General features: G+C 39.9%; 1 pseudogene; it reads right to left on the bottom strand.

The window, feature by feature from the left end:
- The window catches only part of LOC127673240 (zinc finger protein 431-like), a 50123-nt pseudogene that overhangs the window by 24583 nt on the left and 2637 nt on the right, over window positions 1-22903 (bottom strand).

Here is a 22903-nt window from a genome sequence, read left to right as displayed (position 1 = left end):
AACCCAGATGCCTAGACATCATAATAGGAATATAAGGAAGATAAACCAGGGAAATATGTCACCAAGCAATTTAAGGTATCCTGTTTTTGAAGGCAGGACCTCAAAAATTAAAACATGCAAGAGTTATGATACATTAGAGGTTGTTTTGTCGAAATGAAAGGAGTGAGAACCAAGGGAAGGGATAGAGGCACACAAGAGGACCTGCAGACTGGAACACATATATGGAGCAGAGAGAACATGATGAGAGTAGAGAAAGACTATAGAGGGAGTATGTGTAGAGAACAGAAAAAGGGAACAAATACAGGGAGCAACTGAAGCTATTGCTCGATGTATATAAAACACAGCTGACAACGGCAGCAGTTGATGGAGGCAGGTAATGATTTAAGTGGGTGCTAAGTCCCTGAGAGCAGACCATTGAAATTGCCTGCACGTTGACCACTACAAAGGCAAGGTTCACATACCAAACAGGAAAGGAGGATAAAATGAATAAATGGATTTATTGATCAAAAAAATATTTGGAGTCTAAAAGTTTCCTGACACTAAATAATCAGGAACACTGCAACATATCAAAAGCAAATACTACAAATGACTGTAATAGAAGACGAATATCATCTCTAAGGACAAGGAAGTAGTTTTAATGAAATCCTAAATGAATAATTTCTAACCTAAAACTATGATTCCTATTAAGGTACAAGAAGCATCCAAAATACCAAATAGATCGGAACAAAAAAATAAAGTTACCTCATCACACAATATTCAAAACACTGTACATGAAAAGAAATCGTAATAGTGCAAAAAAAGAAGAAAATGAAAAAAAAAACAAAAACAAAAACCAGTCACATGTAATAAAAAGCTATTAGATTCTTCTCAGCCCTCTCAATAAATAGTGTAAAAAAAAAAAAAGATTTTGAAACATGCTGCAGAAAAAAAAAAAAAAAAAAAAAGCAGCCATGATATTTCTAAAATCAACTCAGTGGCCCAAATGATTTAGAAAGATTCAGCCAAAATAGTAAAGATAGTCAGAGGTCAGTGCCTGATTTAGCAAGTAAGAAGCGCCAGTAGAAAACTCACACAGTCATATGTAGCTAATGTTTCCCATCCATTTCCTGATAGGACCCTCTACCCCAGCACCCAGTGCTCAGCCACCTGTTCCTCCCTATTGTGGGCAGATGTCCTGTGCTTACCATGTCTCGATTTTAGAGCTTCCCTGAGGTCCCCTCACAGCACAGCATGGAACAGCAGAGCTCAGAGCAGGAAACAATGAACTATCCTGCCCTGCCCAGCAACAAGAAACTTGAAGAAAGGTGTAAGGAAGATCCCGCCTCGCCTCTTTCTTTGAATGGCAGGTCTGCCTGGATGCCTGGATTGGTCAATAAGCCTTACCACTCCTCAAAGTTAAAGTGTGATTCTAGTCCAGGACCAAACTTTTTTCCAGCCCATAGGATTGGTTTGCACTCCCTTAGCATTTCTGCCTGCCTTGCAAGAGGACTCTCACTGCACCCAGGCCTTGGAAATAACCCATAATTCCACTGTAGGTTACTCAGCTGCCTGCTCCTTCCCTCATTAGCTATGACCCTGCACTTAACAGGACCTAAATTCAGACCTTGCCTGAGCTTTCCTCACAGCACTTGCCTTCCTCTTCTTGTAATCAAGGTAAATTGCTCATAGTCCATTCCTCGGGTACAGTGGAGGTATAAATCTGACCCACAAGAGCAAGAGTGCCCAGGCTATTAACTTGAAAGAGTGACCTTAGGAAACAAGAGTTTTGTTTGCTGGCTTCCTGCAAGGCTCAGGGAAATTGCAGCTCCCTTTCACTAGAAGATAATTCTTTGATTTTGAAGTTTCCCTTGTCAGACATGCATTATTGGAAGAAGAGGACAACTGTCTCTGAGACATTATTATAAATCTTCTTTCTACAATACACAGAAAAATTCACTCTCTCTATGAGATATGTTGATCTGGAGAACCTGTCCTAACACAACTGTGGTTTTTTTCCCTCACATTGCCATTGAGAAACAAGTCCTGTCAAACTATAGTGCTCCACAGCATTTGCCATCTGTTTCCTGGTTTTCTCCCGTGGTTGTTTCATACCCATCATCTGGTGGAAAGGAATTGTATGAAGCCGCAAAGTAAAACATTTGTTTCCTAAAATCCCTTTTAAATGTTAACAGCCTGGCCATCCTTCCACTGATTGGCCAGCTTTATCCCTCCACTGCAATTCAAGTAACAGGTTATCCACCTTGATTTCAGGAAGAAGAAGGGGAAGTGTTGTGAGGAAGTCAGGTCATGAGTGCAGGATCACTGCCCACAAAGGGGAGGAGAAAGCAGCTGAACAACATCAGTTGCAATGGTGTGTCCTCCTCCAGTGCTGGGTGGAGTACAGATGGATGAGGTTCTTGGAGGACAGGCACAAATGCTACGGGAGTGCAAACCTGACCTGAGATATATGAAACATCTGGCCCAGGACTGGAAGCACACTCTAGCCTTGAGGAGGGGTTTTGTTAATGTTGACGCATTTTAAATCCAATCTGCATCCCATTTTGTGAGTAGAATTGACAGATGTGAAGGATTTAGCACATCTACATGCACTCAATTGTCTTTTTGGAAATGTCATTTTCTAGGAAGCAGCATAATCAAAGCATCTGGCTCCAATTATATCTTCCAGAATTTTTGAGTCAAGGGCGTAATTCAGAACTAAACACCAAGGGCAAACTCTGATAAAAAATATCTACAAGCCTATATCAGCAGTTTTATCAATCCCTTCCATACATTCATTATAATAGCATGTTCACATATCTACATGTTTGTTTTGTTCTGTTCTTTTAATTATTTAATCTTTATTATTTAAACTTATGTAGTTATCGCCCTCCTCATTTGCCCCCTGACTCTTCCTCTTCACATACCTCCTCTCCCATCTCCAAGAGGATATGCACACCTCACAACTCTCAGACCTTCCCAATTCCTGGGTCCTACTAATTCTCAGGGGGTCAATGTGTCTTCTCCCACTGAGGTCAAATCAGGGCGTCCTATATCATATATGTGAGGGCCTCATGTCACCTGGTTTATGCTGCCTGGTTAGTGGCATAGTGTGTGAGAGATCTTGGTTGTCTGGGGTAGTTGAAATTGTTGGTCTTCCTATGGGTCACCCTATCCGTCAGTCTATTCCAGCTATTCCATAATTCAATCACTGGGTTCCACAGCTTCTGCACATTGTTGGATATAATATTTTGTACTTGAGAAAAAGAAATTTTCTGCCTCAGAATACTGTCCAATATATTGAAGAATAGGTGAAAAACAGGCAGTGCACTGTCATATATGTGGTCCTACTGGGAATAAGTAATTGTGATCTGATTTCTTCTTTGTAGATTATTTAGTTAATTTGTTTGTTTGATTTTGGGATGTGGTTTCTATTTGTAGCTATGTCTGTTCTGGAAATCACTTTCTCTACAAAGTCATAGGTACAACTGTCTTATCAAATTTTCTTGGAAGTTACCAGGTGAAAAATATCCACAAAAGCAAAATGATCAATAAAAATGTAATAAGGATTTGAGAATTTTATTTCTTCCAGAATAAACAAAGCAACTGAATGAGTTAAGATTTTTTGGAGAAAGTTCTCAAGATGGTCAGATATGATACTTCTAGCCATCACTAGGGGAGCCAGTGACAGTGATTTCAAAACTAGATACATACACTGTAATCCAATAATTGATAGATATGTGTCAACATTTGATAGTGTTCCTGAATTACTTATTCAAAAATATGATCTCTCCCTGAACTTTTGGATAGAATTTCTGTCTGGTTTTATTAAAATGATGTAGATCTTGGGCACAAAGATGCATCCAAGCATCCCTGCACTGGATGCTAAGATGGAGAAGATCTCCACAGCAGCAACCATGACCTTGCCCTTGAAGCTATGGTAGACAGGGAGGAAGGTGATCCAGACACTGCAGAACACCAGCATGCTGAAAGTTAAGAACTTGGCTTCATTGAATGTGTCAGGCAGATTCCTTGCAAACAAAGCATCAGTGAAGCTTCCAAGGCCCAGGCAGGCTAAGTATCCTAGGACACAGTAGAATGCAGTGACTGAGCCCTTGTTGCAAACAATGATGATGTGGCCATACTCAGAATGTTCATCAATATCAACAAAGGGAGGGTGAAACTGCTAGCCATATTGCACACAGTATACATTGGAATAGGGAACATATGGGGATAATGTAGTTGGATGTTCCAGATACTAGGAAGTTTCTCATTCATCTTCCTGGGTCTGTGATTTTGAAAGCCAGAATCACAGTGATTATTTTGGCCAGAACTGAGGAAACAACCACAGTGAATACAATTCCAAATGTGATTTGCTGCAAGATACAGTTCGCTCTGCTAGGATGGCCAATGAAGAAAAATGAGCACAGAAAAGAGAACATAAGTCACACGAGTAATAGGTAGCTGAGGATTCTGTTATTGGCCTTCACAATAGGAGTGTTATGGTGCTTCACAAAGACACAGAGTACCACAGCTGTGAATGCAGAGAAACAGAAGGCAATTAAGGCAAGAGCCATACCCAACGGGTCTTCATAGCTTGGAAACATCACACCTTTGTGAATGCATTTGTTGTGTTCTGTGTTGGCATACTGGTATTTTGTCCTATCACAATGTCCCACTGTCCCATCACAGTGTCCCACTGTCTCATCACAATGTCCCACTCTCTGATCATAGTGCCCCACTATCCCATCATAATGCCCCACTATCCCATCACAGTGCCCCACTGTCCCATAACAATGACCCACTGTCCCATCACAATGGCCCACTGTCCCATCACAGTGCCCCACTGTCCCATCAAAATTCCCCACACTCCAATCACAATGACACATTGTCACATCATAATGCCCCATTGTCCCATCACAATGACACATTGTCACATCATAATGCCCCATTGTCCCATCATAATGTCTCACTTGTCCATCACAATGCCCCACGGTCCCATCACAATGCCCCACTGTTCCATCACAGTGCCCCACTGTCCCATCATAGTGCCCCACTCTCCCATCACAATGTCCCACTGCTCCATCACAGTGCTGACTGTCTCATCACAAGGCCCCACTGTCCCATCACAATGCCTCATTGTCCCTTCTCAGTGCCCCTCTGTCCCATCACAGTGCCCCACTGTCCATCACAATGCTTTTATTAGTGAGGGTTCTTCTGAGTCACAGAACACATGGGTGGTCTGTATATATTTAGGGAATTTCTCAAGGACTCACAGTCTGCAGTCCAACTCCCCAACCATGGTCAGCAGTAGCACTAGATGCACATCCAAGGATCTAGCAGTCTCTCAATCCGATGAGGCAAGCAGGCAGAGAAGAGTGTCTGCCTCCTTCCAATATCCTTATGTAGGTCTCCAGGAGAGGGTGTGGCTCAGATTTAAGGCTGTCAGTCTCCAGCAGGGGTCTTGGTCCAGATTAAAGCCTGTCAGTCTCCAGCAGAGGGTGTGGCCCAGATTAAAGCAATGTGCTAATGTGACTTTAATCCCAGATGATCTTGAACTCGGAGATCTCCTTGTGTTAATCTTCTGGAATTCACAGACACCATGCTTCAAAATCTCCATGCCAAGATCCAGGTAAGAAACTTGTGACTCTGAGCCTCCAGATTAGGATCACCGGTGAGCTAATTCTGGATTAATTTTGAGATTGTAATTAGGATTCTTAACATTCAGGGCAAAAAATTGTCTTTTCCATGAGAATATGAAATTTATAACTATACGGCCATGTAGGGATTCACAGCTATATCCTTCCCATGCAAGGACAGATTCTGGAGACCAGGCTAGAGATCACTGCCCATGCTCAGGCTTGGTGGTTATCATCTCTCTCCAGAAAACACTCATCTCCTGGATAATAGGAGCTGTGATCTGCATAGAGTGGTTGAGTGTTGTTAGATTTGAGACATTTAGACCACATTTGGAGGCAGTCGGGTGGGGTACACTGTGGTTAATTCAGTTATAGAATAGGTTGGACATGACTGAGGGACAGATGAGAGCTGTTTGGGAAAAGGAGGATTTGGACATTTGCAGACAAATTTGGATACACGACTGTTGAGGAGTGTCTGGTGAGATGGGTCTCTCACAGCCTGATTTACAGAGCAGGGAAATATAGAAAGAATTTCATCTTCAGGCATAGAAGTCAATGGAGTGAATGTTCACACAGGAGCTCCAGGATAAACTCCCAGACAGAAATGAACATTGGATCTGAGCAAAAAGCATAGATTCTAACCCTGCACAGGATACTGCTCTTGAGCCCCACATGCCTTAAAGTTGGGTTTCATAAATGGCTGTAATAATCACACACACCAAAAATTGACTTCATGTTGTTCACAAGGTTAGACGTTTTTCTTTAGTAATTCCAGCACCAAATTGGGAAGGACCACATATTCTCTGGGAAAATCTGGAAGCCATGAGCATCTTTCCAGCTCTCCCATCTTTCCTTGGAGGGAACCTTCTTATGCAGCCCTTGCTCTCCTTCACCTTACCTACATCAGAGGACTCAGAGATGTTTCTGGGACTCAATGCTCTGCTTCTCCACTTTGCTTGAGCCCCCTTAGCTTCATCTTTCTACAGTAGACTCACCTTCATCCACGCCTACCACCATGCTTGCAGCGATGCTCTACAAAGAGTGAAGCGTTTGCACAAGGTCAGTTTTTCTCAATGTCATTATCCTTTTTTTCTATCTCTTCTCACTCAGGTGCTGAGCTTAGTTGATGTGGTGTACTCAGGTGCTGAGCTTAGTTGATTTGGTGTACTCACGCTCACGTTCCACTTTCACTCTCATCACTTCCCATTTAAGAAATAAATGAGCAGTTTGCTGTTGTCATGACAGAGGACAACAATGTATAAACATTCTCTATTTTATGGAAACGTCTGCTGTTAGAGGCAAATGGAAATAATGAGATGATATTGGACAAATTACTCCAAAAGCTGATCGAGCATATGTCTCATGAAGGGAATAGTGAGAGATGGAATGTCTGTGATAAATAATGTGTGTGTGTGTGTGTGTGTGTGTGTGTTAGTTGTGATGTGTTTTCAAATAGGAGAAGTATTGTAGACCGACACGGGAAAGTAGTTGACTATATCAGAATGAAACACAGCGTAAGGTAGAGCTGACATCCCACAGTAACATGGACACAGGAAACCCACACCCTTGGCCATAGCATGAAAACTGCAGACTATTTAAGAATTGTGAAATTAGTTTGCTGCCCTGATTGGACTTACGCGGTCATCAGGTTCCTATGAGATGTGTCATGGTGACCATGATTTCAGACAGTATGGCTGCAGGTTTCTTTGGGTTGTGTGTATTCATTTTGTGATCAAAACGCAATAAAGCATAAAACACACTTGGTTGAGAGCGATATTTGCTTGTGGTGAGGGTGGGTGTGTTTGTGAGTATATAAAACCAGTTACATTATACACATTTACAAACCATCCTAATTAGAACTGCTATGCTTATGGTTATATTTCTATTATTTGAGGATAATTATAATGTGATCTCACTATGTTGTTTAGCAATTTATTCAGCATAGAATCCATGAAGAAATCTGGAGTGATATTGTGAAAATTTGAATTTACAATAGGACAACAACATAAAGGTAAGTCACTGTTCAAGTTGCAGAGGGACACACATGAACACCAAGCTGCACATTTAACACTCATATCAGGGGGAGGGCTAGGCCCAGCCCTTGTCTGTGAATCCAGGCTGACAGACGCACACAGAGCCCGAGGTTCCAAAATAGTTCAAGGAGAAATGCCGCCCTGCAATGTGTCGTCGCTATTGATAATCTAAGGACAGCTCAGCACGTTACTCTAAATTGACAAGTTCGGCACTGCATTCCTTCACGTCTGCATCACACAGGGTTGTGTGTGACCAGACTGACAGTGAGAAACACAGGATGGAGGGGAAGGATTTGCGACGGCTGATCTAGAGGGAAGCAGTGAGCAGTATTTAATGTGAATAACTGAAACAACTAATAAATGAATATATATATATATATAAATTAATCGTAAGGAGAAGGAGCACAAATGCATACGCACACATTCTGGTACTCACACATCCTGTGTAGTATGTAGCAAGCTATGAGGAAATATGCACAGCTCTTTAAGTCTCTCTGTGTATGATGGACAGATGTGACTGATGTCCTTGAGTTCTTCTTTGATCACATGGATTTCATTTGCTCCTAAACCAATATATAAAATAAAAGAAAAACAAATTGATAAAGAAAACCAAAGAACAGGGCTATATGGATTTATGGGGGAATTCTCCAAGACCTTCAGAGAAGAGGTAATACTGATACACTTCAAACTCTTCCACAAAATAGAAACATAAGGAACAATATCTAATTGATACTATGATGGGACAATTATTCTGAAACCTAAACCACAGAATGACGCAACACAGACAGTGATTTCAGACAATTTTCACTTATGAATATTGATGCATAAATAATGTAGCAGAGGATTGTTCTATCAGCCATCAGTTGAGGGGAGGCCCTTAGTCTGATGGAAGCTTGTTGCCCCAGCGTACGGGGATACTAGAAATGCAAGGGAGGAGTGGGTAAGTGGGAGGAGGATCACTCTCAAAGAGGCAGATTTGAGAGAGGATGGGATGGGGTGTTGTGGAGGAGAAACCCAGAAAGGTGAATATCATTTGAATTATATATGGATAAAATGATTAATGAAATTAAAAATAAATTAAAAATTCTCACAAAATTCATGAAGACATCAAAAATATCATTCCCCAAAATCAAGTAGGCTTCATCTCAGGAATGCAGGGATGGTTCATTATATGAAAATCCATCAATGTAATGGACTATATGCACAAATAAAATGAAAAAAATCATACGATCATCTCATTACATGCTGAAAAAAACCTTTGATAAAACACAACATTCTTTCATGTTTAATGTTTCAAAAAGAACAGGAATTCAAAGAACTTACCATATCATAATAACAGTAATACACTACAAACCAACAGATGACTTCAAATAGATGCAGAAAAATATTAAGCAACCCTCCTAAAATCACGGACAAGAAAAGGCTAGCCACTCTCTCCCCATGTATTCAATATAGAAGTTGTAGTTCTAGCTAGAGCAAAAAGGCAAAAAATGAAGATCAAGTGGATCAAATTGGAGAGGAGAAAGATGGGTATTATTGCATGGAGAAGACATGATAGTATATATATATATATATATATATATATATATATATATATATATATATATTCTACCAGAGAACTACTACAGCTTATTAACAGCTTCAACTAAGTGGGTGGATATAAAGTTAACTCAAATCAGTAGCATTAATTTTAAAAGTATAATAAATATCCTGAGCGAAAAATTAGGGGAAGGACTTCCTCCACAAGAGCTGTAAATGATTGAAACCATTTTGATGTAACTCTAACCAAGCAAGTGAGATGTTGGTGTGATAAGAAGTTGAATTTCCTGAAGAAAGACAATGAAGAAGTCCTCAGAAGATGGATAGGTCACACATGGTCCCGAACATTAGGATTGAAATATTAAAAATATAGCTATCTTACTAAAAGAAATAAACAGATTCAATATGATTCAAATCAAAATTCCATTATAGATTTTAAAACCTTGAAACAATCCTGGACAATAAAAATAATCTGGAGAAATCACCATCCAAGGTGTGAACCACTAAATCCAGATCTGCATAGACAAAGCTGCTGAGTTCTGTCACTTAAAGGACTGTTATTTCACACTCTTATTTTTTTTTCCGTTGGAAATTCGAAAAGATATGAAAAATTCCTTGGAGGCAAATTTGTATCATCTTCCACATGAAAATTACCTTTCATGTCTTGTACTACTTTGAAAATGTTATTCAAGGTGATGGTCTTCCCAATTATAGCCTAACACACAATATAAGAAATTAAATGATATTATATTAGAAATTAGGAAAAATTCAAGGTACTGTGAATTTTCACTGCACCATGTATATTACAGTGAAAATTTAGTGAAGCTGAATTATTCAGCTCAATCTTCATTATTCACAATTAAAATAGTAAAAGACCATCAATAAACAATAAACATTTGTTTCCTTTAGAAAAAATAAGTCTTACCAATAGCTTCGAGGTTCAGGTAGGTTTCCAACATCACATCTTTGTAGAGATTCTTCTGGGAAAGATCCAGCAAATTCCACTCTTCCTCAGTGAATTTCACATGCACATCATCAAAAGTCACTGCATCCTAAATATCCCATACATGTATACAACACAAAGCATGGTACTAACATCAATGTAAAGGAAATACATGCTTTTTCAAAAAAATATTCATATAATTTTGGCACTTTCTCCACTTATATTCATACTCAGAATTTACAATCACTGTGTCATTTTAGAAGGAGCATTAATTATAAGATTTACATGTCTTGCTTTTGAACACTTTGTATAGGATACAACATTGCCAGAGAAATGCCTAATGAGAGGGAGATGCAGGATAAACAGATCCACAACATTGAGCACACATCTGAAAAATTGTATGAACATTTACTAACTACAAGAGTGATGGGCAAGCTGGATGTATTTGCCCATGACTTCAATCACAGACATACAAATAGGTATATGCCAGTGAGTTGGATGGCAGCATGTCATATGTATCAGGTTCTAGGAGATCAAACGCTATATATTAAGACCCTCAATCCCTACAAAAATCAACCAAGGGAATAAAAATAATAGAGAACTCAGAGTTCTTTAGTAAAACTTCTCACAATGAATTATACATTCACTTCAGATCCGTATTCATATTGTAGAAGCATGAAATGCAACCGTTTAAACTATAACATTAATAAAATTATACTGCTTAACCAGTTACAAATGAACAGATGAAAATACAGTAATATAAATGTTGATCATAAATAAGCAATATAGGGCAGGAGAGAGAGCTCAGCAGTGGAAAGCTCTAACTGGTCTTCCACATTGTGTTCATCAATTTCTCACATAAGCATGGGGACCAACATTTATTCATTACTTCAAGATCAAGAGTTCTGAGGCCATCTTATGACAACAGTAATGAAGAGACATATGATATTCATATTCATACACATAGGAAAATACTATTTATTCAAACATTTCAGAACAATCACAAGTGTGAGGAAGTACATCATACACCTTGGATCCAAGGACTCTGAAGGCCCAGGTAGTATTGATGTAATGAACATATATCAACTTGAGCTTTAGAATATAACCTATATATTTGGCCAAAATTCAAAGTGAAACCTGAGGATTAAAATTTGCACAAAAGCATATCCTTATTGTTCTAAACCATGTCAGGTGGCTTATGTGGTTCCTATATTGACTATCAGGACAGGAAGGATTTCACAGAGAGATTTTGTCTTGAAAACAACAAAGGAATTAAAAAAATATTAAAACACCAGGCTTGCAAAATAGCTTAGCATTATATTCAAATGGGGCTAAAGCATCTTATGTGATTTAGGGACACAGTCCAAATATTGACGGTATGGGAGCATGAGAAGAAATCTGAAGGATCAGTTTCAACTACAGCACAGTAAACACAGAGAACAAAATCTGTCCCATCTAAAAGAAAAGCAGGGGCACACGTGAAGCACAGAATGAGGAAATGCCCAATGAAAATTTGCCCAACTGGAGACACACCTTATGGGCAATCTCCAATCCTTAACATTATTTTGGATATAATGTTATGCTCCCAGACAGGAGACTTTCATAAGTGATCAATGAGAGGCTTCACCCAGCAGCTGACTGAAATGGATGCAGAGAACCACAGTAAAACAGGGGATGGACCTTGGAGATGCTTAAGGAAGAGTTGGGGAAATATTCAATGCCCTGAATATGGTAGGAACTCCACAGGTAGTCTAGCAGACTCAACTAACCTATAACCTTGGGGACACTGAGAGACTGAGCCATCAACCAAATAGCAGACACAGGCTGGACTAAGGCCTATGGCACATAAGTAGCAGAAGTTCATGTTAGTCTTCATGAGGGTCCTCCAACAACTGGAACAGGCAGTGTCCCTAAAGCTGCTGCCTATCTTTGGTATCTGTTCCTTTAACTGGACTCCAAAGAATGGCCTCATTGGGAGAGGATGCATTTAGCCCAGCAGACAATTGAAGCCCCACGTTGTGGGGATACCCAGGGGAACCAATGAGCTACATTCTGACCCTGGATGCTATAGGCTCATGTTTATCCTGTGATGAAAATGCATTCAGTCTACAATGATCCTAATAGTGTGCAGGAGCTCCTACACGGTTCAAATGTCTAAAGTGTCTTCTGACACTCAAGGCAATATCTAGAAAGTCAAATCTTTTAAAATCAGAAAGCAAGTCCTATCTTTCCAATATAAAAATGGTACAGAATAAACCCTTCCTCTTCCAGTAGACAGGAGTGTACACTCCTTTTTCAACCACATGCCATGCCTGCCAGGAGAAAAGTTAGGCTTTCCATAAGATTCACCACACTATTTATAATCCCACATGCATTTACACACTTCTACCTAACACTGTACAAAAACCATAGACAGCATAACCTCTCTCCTGACTAAGTCTCCTGGTGGATTGTTAAGATCATAATTTCCTGCCTGAGACTTCTGCCAGCTTTCAACATGAGCAAGCATTCCCTCTTGAACATCCCCACCAAACAGGTCAGTAAAATGGGAAAAACACAATCAACATTCTCTGAAAATTCAGACAGCAATCAATACCTTGGGAATAAAATTACTACCTAAACAAGACAAACCCAGAGACAAGAATATAGACATATTACCACCACAAACCCAGATACTTAGATATCAGCATAGGAATATAATTCGCATAAGCCAGGAAAATATGTCAACAAGAAATACAAGGTGTCCTATCACAGCAGGTCCTCAAAAAATAAAATGTGCAAGAGTTCTGATACAAAAGAACTTGTTGTGTGGAAAGGAGAGGAGTGAGAACCTGGGGAAGGGATAGGGGTGCACAAGAGGACCTGTGGTCTGGAACACATATAGGGAGCAGAGAGCCTGGGATGAGAGTAGAGAAAGACTATAGCGGGGGCTTGTGTAGAGAACAGAAACAGGGAACAAATATAGAGAGCAGCTGAAGCTAGTGCTCCATGTATATAAAGCACACCTGACAACAGCAGCAGCTGATGGAGGTAGGTAATGACTTAAGCAGGAGCTCAGTCCCTGAGAGCAGGCCATTGAAATTGCCTGCACGTTGACAACTACAGAGGCAAGGTTCACACACACTGAACAAAAAGTAAGATAAATAGAATAAATGGACTTATTGGTCAAAAAATAATTTGTGTATAAAATTTTACTGGCACTAAATAACGAGGAACACCGCAATGTATCAAAAGCAAAGACTTCAATTGACTGTAATAAAAGAATATCAGCTCAAAGGTCAAGAAAATAGTTTGAATGAAATTTTACATGAATAATTTCTAAACTAAAGATAAAGATTCCTATTAAGGTACATGAAGCATCCAAAATACCAAATAGAGTGAAACAAAAAAAGTTTCCTTGCCACAAAATATCCAAAACACTATACATGTAAAGAAATATGAAAACTGCAATAAAAAATGAAACATAAACAAATCATAGGTTAAAATAGACCTATTAGTTTCATTCCTGCCCTCTCAATGTGTAATGTAAAACACAAAATGTTTTGGACACATCCTTCAGAATCAAGAAAAGCATCCATGATGCTTCTACAAGCAAACCAATGGTACAAATGATGTGGGAAGATCTAGCCTTGATAGTAATGATATTCAGAGGTCACCATCTTATTTAGGAAGTAAGAAGCATCACTAGAAACCACACAGGTAGTCACATCTAGCTGATGTTTCCCATCCAACCACTGATAGAAACCTGCACCTCAGTACCCTCTGATCAGCCACCTGTTCCTCGCCATTGTGGGACGATATACTGTGCTTACCATGTTCATATTTCAGGGCTTCTCCGAGGTCCTCTCACAGCACAGCACAGAACAGCAGAGCTCAAATCAGGAAACAGTGAACTATCCTGGTCTGCAAAGCCACAGGGAACTTGAAGAAAGTTACCCGGATGATCCCGCAACTTTCTCTGAATGGCAGGTCTGGCTTGAGTTCTGGATTGGCCAGTAAGCCTTACCACTCCTTACAGTTAAATTGTGCCTCTAGTCCAGGGTGAATTTTTTACAGATCTTAGGAGTGGATTGCACTCACTTAGCATTTGTGCCCTGCCTTGCAAGAGGACTTTCACACCAAGCAGCCCTATGGAAGTACCCCACTATTCCACCTCAGGCTATTCAGCTGCCTGCTACTCTCCTTGTTAGCAATGACCCTGCACTTGACAGGACCTAATTTCAGACCTTGCTTGAACTTTCCTCAGAGCACTTACCTTCCCCTTCCTGTAATCAAGGTTACTAAGTTGCATAGCTCATTCCTCAGGTGCACTGAAGATATCAATCTGACTCACAAGGGGAAGGGTGCCCAGGCTATTAACTTTAAGTAGTGACTTTAGGAAACAAGAGTTTTCTTTTCTGGCTTCATTCTGGGCTCAGGGAAATTGCAGCTCCCTTTCACTGGAAGATAAGTCCTTGATTTTGAAGTTTCCCTTTGCCTTGGCAGACAGCCATTATTAGAAGAAGAGGACAACTGTCTCTGAGACATTATAATAAATCTTCTTTCTACATACACAGAAAAATTCAACCTCACTATGAGATATTTTGATCTAGAGAATCTGTGCTAACACAACTGTGGGTTTTTTCCCCACCTTGCCATGGAGAAAGATGTGCTGACTATAAGTAGTGTTCCACACTGTTTGTCATCTCTTTTCTGGTTTTCTCCCAGGTTTTATTCATATGTATAATGTAGTAGAAGGGAAATGTATGAAGCCACATAGCAAACATGTGTTTCCTAAAATCCCTCTTTAATGTTAAGAGCCTTGACTCTTAACTGGGCTTCTTCTTTTGATGAGCCAGCTTTATACCTCCAGGGGAATTCAAGTAACAGGTTATCCCCCTAGGTGTCAGAAAGAAGAAGGGAAAATGCTGTGCGGAATTCTCAAACAAGCTATGTAGTCAGGTCATGATGAGTGCAGGTTCACTGACCACAAAGGGGAAGAGAAAGCAGCTGAACAACCCCTCACAGCCTCAGTTGCAATGGTGTGTCCTCCTCCAGGGCTGGGTGGGAGTGAAGATGGACGACATTCTTGGAGGACAGGCACAAATGCTATGGGAGTGCAAACCTGACCTGAGATATAAGAAAGTTCTAGCACAGGACTGGAAGCACACTCTAACCTTGAGGACAGGTAAGACTCACTGGCCAATCAAGGACACCAGGCAGACCTGCCAATCAGACTGAGAGGGAGGTTCTTCCTGGTGCCTTGTTGAAGTTTGTTTTAGCTTAACCAGCTTGAATGACTCTTTGTGTCCTGCTTTGAATGATGTTCTTGGCTGCTGTGTTGTGACCTCAAGAAAGTTCAATTTTTGACACATGTTGAGCACAGTGTCTATCTCCATGAAGAGGAGAAAGTGGGTGAGCACTGGAGCTGGGGTGGTGGGTCCTCCCTGGCACTGGATGGAAAGAATCAGTCACACGTAGCCAGATGTGGCCATCTTTGAGGTCGCTTGTGGTGCTCCTCATTTGGTACATCAGGTGGTGACCTCTGAATAACTTCACTACCAGGGCTGAATCTGCCCCAAACATGTAGACCTGGGACTTTTTTGTAGAAATGTCATGGGCAGGATGCCAATCATGGACAGCCCTAGTTTCTCTTGATTCTTATACAAGTCCTGCCCTCAGCATTTGCCACTTATGTGTAAGATCCACCTGCAGTTAATTGTGTAGAGCTGTTAAAAGGCATCTCATATATTGGGGAGCGCTACAATATTAACCTGTGATGTAGAAGAGTAGAATTAATAATATAAAGGACTTACCAAGCTTAGGAAATATTGACAGTAAGTAGCATTTATTTCATAGAGGACTGCCTCAAAAACACCCCACAGATGAGTAGTGTGCTAAGCAGTCTGGCTAGAGACTAAGATGCTAGGATTCACATATTTGTTCACCAGGTTTGTCGAGATATATGGCTGCAAACCATAACAGGTGGGACATATGTAATGTACAACACAAATGTCCATTTTCTTGGCACATGCTCATAGCAAAAATCACGACAGTAATAAGCATTTCCATGAGTCATTACAGCATCACAACCAACATTGAGGCCTGGTGTGCCTCAAGTGCCCATTTTCTAATTGAGAAAAGCACAGTTCTGCCTCAGTGGACAGACTACACTAGCTGACAGCCATTTGAGCGTGAAAAACACCTATGCACTCGCAGTCAGGAGCTGAGCACGACTGTCTTCTGAAAGGCTCTAACAACAACTGAGACAGATGCAAATACTTACAGCCAATCTTTGGACTCAGGTCAGAGTCAGGGGAAGACTTAGGGAACGAATGAAGAGAGTCTGTGAGACGCCACTCCCTTAAGAATACCAACAGTGTCTAGTGACCCAGATCCCCGGGAGCTCACAGAGACTAAGCAATCCACAACAGAGCATGTATGGACGGGTGCGTGGCCCCAGGAACATATGTAGCAGAGGACCGCATTGTGTGTACTCAGTGGGAGTCTATACACCTAATCCTGCAGAGACTTGATGCCGTCAAGGAGAACAGCAGATGTGAGGTGGTTCTGGGTGCATGGATAGGAGGAGTGGAGGTGGGGTGATGGAGCACCTCTCAAAGTGAAAGGGGAGGAGGATGTGGTAAAGAATGCTGGGAGGTGGAACAGGAGAATTGGGCGACATTTGTAATGTAAGTAAAAATACACAATTGAGAGGGGTTTGGAGAGAGAAAGAGAGAGAGAGAGAGAGAGAGAGAGAGAGAGAGAGAGACGATTGTATGGAGGGCTAGCCTCATCCAGCATGTCTTTCCATAAGGTCCTCATGTATGTAGACTGACATAGCTCTTCTCAAACCCAGGCACACACTTGGCAGAGACAATAACAGCCTGGGGCCTGGGCCTTGGGATCTTTTCCTGAGACCACAATGTACTGAGAATAAAATAGAGCTCCTTTTCTAAAGCCAGGAATATGCTAGGAGAGCTGGTGATGGTCTGGGGCCAGGGACTTCAGGACATTTTATATCCTCAGAGCCCAACTCTGTCCACCATATGGAGCTGCGGTTGTCAGTCCTAAGGCCACTGTAGGCTTGGGTTGTAATGTTGTTGACACATGGTGTATTCTCCTAGTGCAGCATTGTTTATGAGACTCCCTCCAAGTTTGTTCTATTGTTTGTTAGTTTCTCCAGGCTTCATATAAGTCTCCAATTTCTTTACATTTTCCCTCTGTAAGTAGTTCACAAGATGCTATTCTTAAGAGCTTTACTTAGTCTATGACATGGCTTCTGCAAAACCTCCATCACAACTTATACACATACTTTTTTCATTTTAAAGATTTATTTCAATAGACATAAATTTTTATATTTATCTTTTTATAAAAATACATTTTATATTTATATGACTATATATGTATATAAATATATATTGCATAATTATATTTAAATATAAATAAATAATAAATGTAAATATATAATACATATATACATAAATGAATATATGAATAAATATGTAAATATATATGCTATTATCAAGAGCATTATTTAGCATAATGAATGGCTTCTACAAGAACTCCTCAACAAAACTTTTATACATAGTTATTTTTCTTTATTTTAAAGATTTATTGTAAATGCTTATATATTTATATATTTATATTTTTTATAAAAATATATTTTATATTTATATATTTATCTCATAATTATGTTTTTTATGTATAATTTATTTAAAATAAAAATATATACACATAAATATATATAAAATACAGAAATACATAAACACCTAAATTTATATTTGGATAAATATGTAAATATATACGTTATTCTTAAGAGCTTTATTTCACATACGGCATGGCTTCTGCAAGATCACTGCAGCACAGTTTTGATACATTCTTTTTTATTTTAAAGATTTATTATACATACACACACACACACGTACACACACACATATATATATATATATATATATATATATATATATATATATATATATATATATATATACCATAAAAAGGGACACTCTCCTTCCCCTATTCAAATTGTGCCTATTCACATATTTTATTAGCATACAAAATAATATCTATATAAATATTATATATAAATGTTATATAATCAAATAATATATAAAATATTATATATAAATATTATGTATAAATATTATGCATATATATTATGTATAAATATTATGCATAAATATTATGTATAAATATTATATACAAACTAAAATCTGACTGGAGGCGTGGCGAGTCTCCGCTGATATCCACTGAAGGAAGGCGCCTAGTGTGGTGACACTTTAGCTAAAACTGCACATATTCAGTGTGTACACTGGATGTACAGGGACCCATCCCCTGTGTCCACACACCGCCATCATCACACACAACCATTTAAGAGTGTGGATAGTGCACTGAGTTCCTGGAAAATGACAGAATAGCCATGATTGTGGGCATCACTGACAGGGGAGGTGGGCAGGGCTTAGCACTACTGAGCATCATTGTGGGCGTCACTGACAGGAGAGGTTGGGCAGGGCTCATCAAGTGGCGTGTCTACACAGAGTCCCGCCCATCCAGGTCCAGGCCATAGGTTCTGAACGGGATAGGAACTCCACAAAATATACAAAAGCATCAACTACCCTGGACCCTTAGGGCTTTCATAGTCTGAATCACCAACCAAGAACACACACTGGCTGGATCTAGACATTCCTACTTATAAGTAGCAAATGTGTAGCTTAGCCTTCATGTGGGTCCTCAACATCTGAGAGGAGTCAGGATGTGGGGAGGGTCTGTACCCCAAAAGATGTTGCCTGTAAGTGAGATAATTTCTAGTATTTGGGCTGCTTTGTGTGGCCTCACAGGGAGAGGAAGTCTGCCAAAGTCTTGAGTACCAGGGTGGGTAGTACCGTCCCAGGGTGCCCCACTGGAACAGAAGAGAACAGAAGAGAAGGGAGGGGCAAGGATGGTTGGAGGGGTAACAGGGAAGGAGCCAGTTAATGCTATCTAAAGTGACTAAGTAAAATAGAATAATAACAATAATATATTATAAAATATTTTCTATTGTGGGCATCATATCAGCTGGTGTATGCTGTTTGGTTGGTGGCTCGGTGTCTGAGTGTGTGCCAGGTTAATAGTGACTGCTGGTCTTCCTATGGGTCGCCCTTCTCCTCAGCTTCTTCCAGCTTTCCCCTAATTCAACCACACGGGTCAGCCACTTCTGTCCATAGGTTGGATACAAATATCTAGTTCTGACTCTACCAGATGCTTGCTAGGCCTTCCAGAGTGCAGTCATGATAGGTCACTCTTTGTAACACCATAGACTCAGTAATAGTGTCAGGCCTTGGGTCCTCACTCTGAGTTGGATCTCAATTTGGGCCTGTTACTGGACCTCCCCATCCTCAGGCACCTCTACACTTTTGTTTCTGCTGTTCTTTCAAACAGGTACATTTGTGGGTCAGAATTATTTACCATTGGATGGCAACCCCATCCCTCCACTTGATGCCCTGCCATTCTATTGTAGGTATATTCTACAAGTTCTCTCTCATCTCAGTAGGGCATTTCATCTAAGTGTCTCTCATGTGCAAGCTCTCTGGTATATTCTAGAGGGTTAGACCACCTCCTACTTCCTGAGGTTTCCTACTTGAAATCATTCTGCTGGCACTCAGAGCACCAATCCTGTTCCCCTCATTACCTGATCAGGTTATCCCTCTTCCCCTCCCTATTTCATTCCGACCCAAGGCCCTCTGTACTCCTGTTATTGGTTTCTTTGCCCTCCCAAGTGTGATTGAGTCCTTTGGCTTCTTAGCCTCCTTGAGTTCTGTATCCTGGCTATTTTGTACTTTTTGCCTAATATCTACTTCTTCTTCAGTGCATAGCATGCATATGATTTTGGGTCTGAGTTACCTAACCTAGGATGATATTTTCTAGTTCTATCTATTTGCAGGCAAAATTCATTATGACCTTCTTTTTAGTAGCTGAGTAGCATTCCATTGTGTAAATTGACCACATTTTTTGTATTAATCCTTCTGTTGTGGGACATCTGGGTTGTGGACAGCTTCTGGATATCACGAATAAGAATAATGTGAACATAGTGGTATACATGATCCTGTGTTAGGGCAACTCATTGGTATATGCTCAAGAGAAGTACAGCTGGATTTTCAGGTAGATCTATTTCCAAAGTTCTGAGGAACCGCCAAATTGATTTCCAGAGTGTCTTTACCCTTTTGCAATCCTAACAGCAATAGAGGAGTGTTCCTCTTTCTCCACATCCTCACCCACGTGTGTTGTCACCTGAGTTTTTCAACCTAGTCATTCTGATTGGTGTGAGGTGGAATCTCAGGGTCATTTTGATTTGCATTTCCCTGATGACTAAGAATGTTGAACACTTCTTTAGGTGCTTCTCATCTGTCCACGATAACAATGTTGTGAATTATCTGTTTAGTTCCATACCCATTTATTTATATAGTTGTTTCCTTTCTTGATGGTTAGCTTCTTGAATTCTCTATTTTATATATTAGCCCTTAACAAGATGGGAGGATAGTGAAGACTTTTTCCCAATCAGTAGGTTTCCTATTGGTCCTCTTGACTATGCCCTTTGCCTTACCAAAGCTTTCCAGTTTAATGAGGCCCCACTTATGAATTCTTGATCTTTGTGCCTGAGCAGTTGAAGTTCTGTTTAGGAAATATACCCCTGTGCCAGTGAATTCAAGACTCTTTACAATTTTTTCTTTTATTACTATATGTGTATCCAGTTTTATGTAGAGGTACTTCATGCAGCTGGGCTTAAGCTTTGCCCAAAATAACAAATATGGGTTTATTTTCATTTTTCTACATACAGATTGCTGGTTAGACCAGCACTATTTAATGAAGATAGATTTTTTTCCATTGTGTATATGTGTGTGTGTGTGTGTGTATGTGTATATATATATATATATATATATATATATATATATATATGAAATTACTAGGCACTTATGACACCCTCACATGTACATGTAGGCAAAACAGCAATACACATACCATAAAAAATTAAAAATATGTTTATTCACAATCTGAGTGTTCAGCTTGTTTATTTTATTATTAAAATCAATTTTCTTATTAAAAAAAGCATTTTCTCATAAGGAAAAGAAAGACATGTGTCTCAGTAGGGCTTTCACTGCTGTGCACAGACACCGTGACTGAGGCGACTCTTAAAAGGCCAACATTTAATTGGAGCAGTTCACAGGTCAGAGGTCAGTCTGTTATCAAGGCGGGAGCATGGCAGCATCCAGACTGGTGAGGAGCAGGAGAAGCTGAGAGTTCTATATCTTCATCTCAAGGCTAGAGAGTGAGGACTGACTTCCAGGCAGCTAGGGTGAGAGGGTCTTAAGCCGACACCCACACTTAAACAGCTACTCCAACAAGGCCACACTCTCTCCAGAAAGGACACACCCACACCAAAAGGGCCACATATAATCCAAAAACGACATGCCCACTAAAACAAGGCCACACCCACCACAACCTGGCTACCCCCACTCCAACAAGGTCATACCCAAAGGAAAGGGACACACCAACTACAACAAGGACACACCCACTCCAACGGGGACACATCTAATTCAAAAATTCCATGCCTACTCCAACAAAGCCAAAGCCAGCAAGTTCAAACCCATTCCAAGAAACCTGAATGCCTCTGTGCTGGATCTCTGCCAGGAATAAAGGAATAATGTAAGTTGTAAAGGAACAATAAATTCATTAATAATTTAGAAGTCCCTAGTGCTCAAAAGGCACCATTATTGGTCAAAGTCTCAAAAATGTTAAAAGTCCAATGGTCAAAGTCTCTTCTGTGATAAATCCTATCATGCAAGTGTTGTCTATACATTCAAAAACAAAAAGAACATTATATACCTTAAAATTAAAAGGATATACTATATCATTCCTAAAGGTAATAATAAAGAAATGTTGGACCTAAGGAAGACCAAAGCCAGCTGAGCAATGTCAAAATTCTGCATCTTCCATGTCCAATGTCAACGTGTTCTTCAGATCTACAACTCCTTGCAGCTTTGTTCACTAAAGTACAATTCTTTCTCTTAGACTGGTCTTATTCCATTCCTGGGCATGTACCACACAGTTCTAACATCTCAAAAACTTGAGGTACCAAAAATAACTTCAGTATCTTAGCTTCTTCTTTCAATGTCCAGGATACACAAATGATCATCTCTGATCTTCCAAAGAGATTGGGTCTCTTCTCCAGATCTTTCCTCTTTATAACCCTATGTTGTAATTGACTACAATCTACTGCTCTGTCTATTCTAGCTTATCAACCCATGGTACTTGCATGTTTAGTGCGTTGTGGTCTTTTGTTGCAATGAGGCTTGATCCATAACCATAAGCTTTGATGTCCTGGAACATACTCAGAAATCTACCTTGATCTCAGAGATCTGCAGGGCTCTGTCTCATGAATGCTGGGATAAAAAGCATTCAACACCCAACCTAGACAGAAGCTTTTCCTTTTAGATCTTAATTTGAAAACCCAGAATAGCAATCAATATCCATCCCTTGTCAGATTGACACATACTTGTATCTTCATACTTCAACATGAAAACAATAACCAAGTAATAATGATTCCTAACATGATAAAGCTTACTTTCATACAACTGCAAAGCCATTTGTTTACCTGGATGGAATCTTGCCATAATGTAACCATTCCTTTAATACCAATGAATATCCTTGATCACAGGATTTAACTTCATAACATCATTCCTGATGAAGCCTTATGTTTTGAACCTCCCACTTAATTCATGATTGTATTCATTAGGTTTATCTCTAGAACAGAGAAT

Source organism: Apodemus sylvaticus, chromosome 22, assembly GCF_947179515.1.
Source record: "Apodemus sylvaticus chromosome 22, mApoSyl1.1, whole genome shotgun sequence".
NCBI classification, from domain to species: Eukaryota; Metazoa; Chordata; class Mammalia; order Rodentia; family Muridae; genus Apodemus; species Apodemus sylvaticus.
The sequence above is the reverse complement of the archived record's forward strand: the minus strand, read 5'-3'. Positions and strand labels throughout refer to the sequence as shown.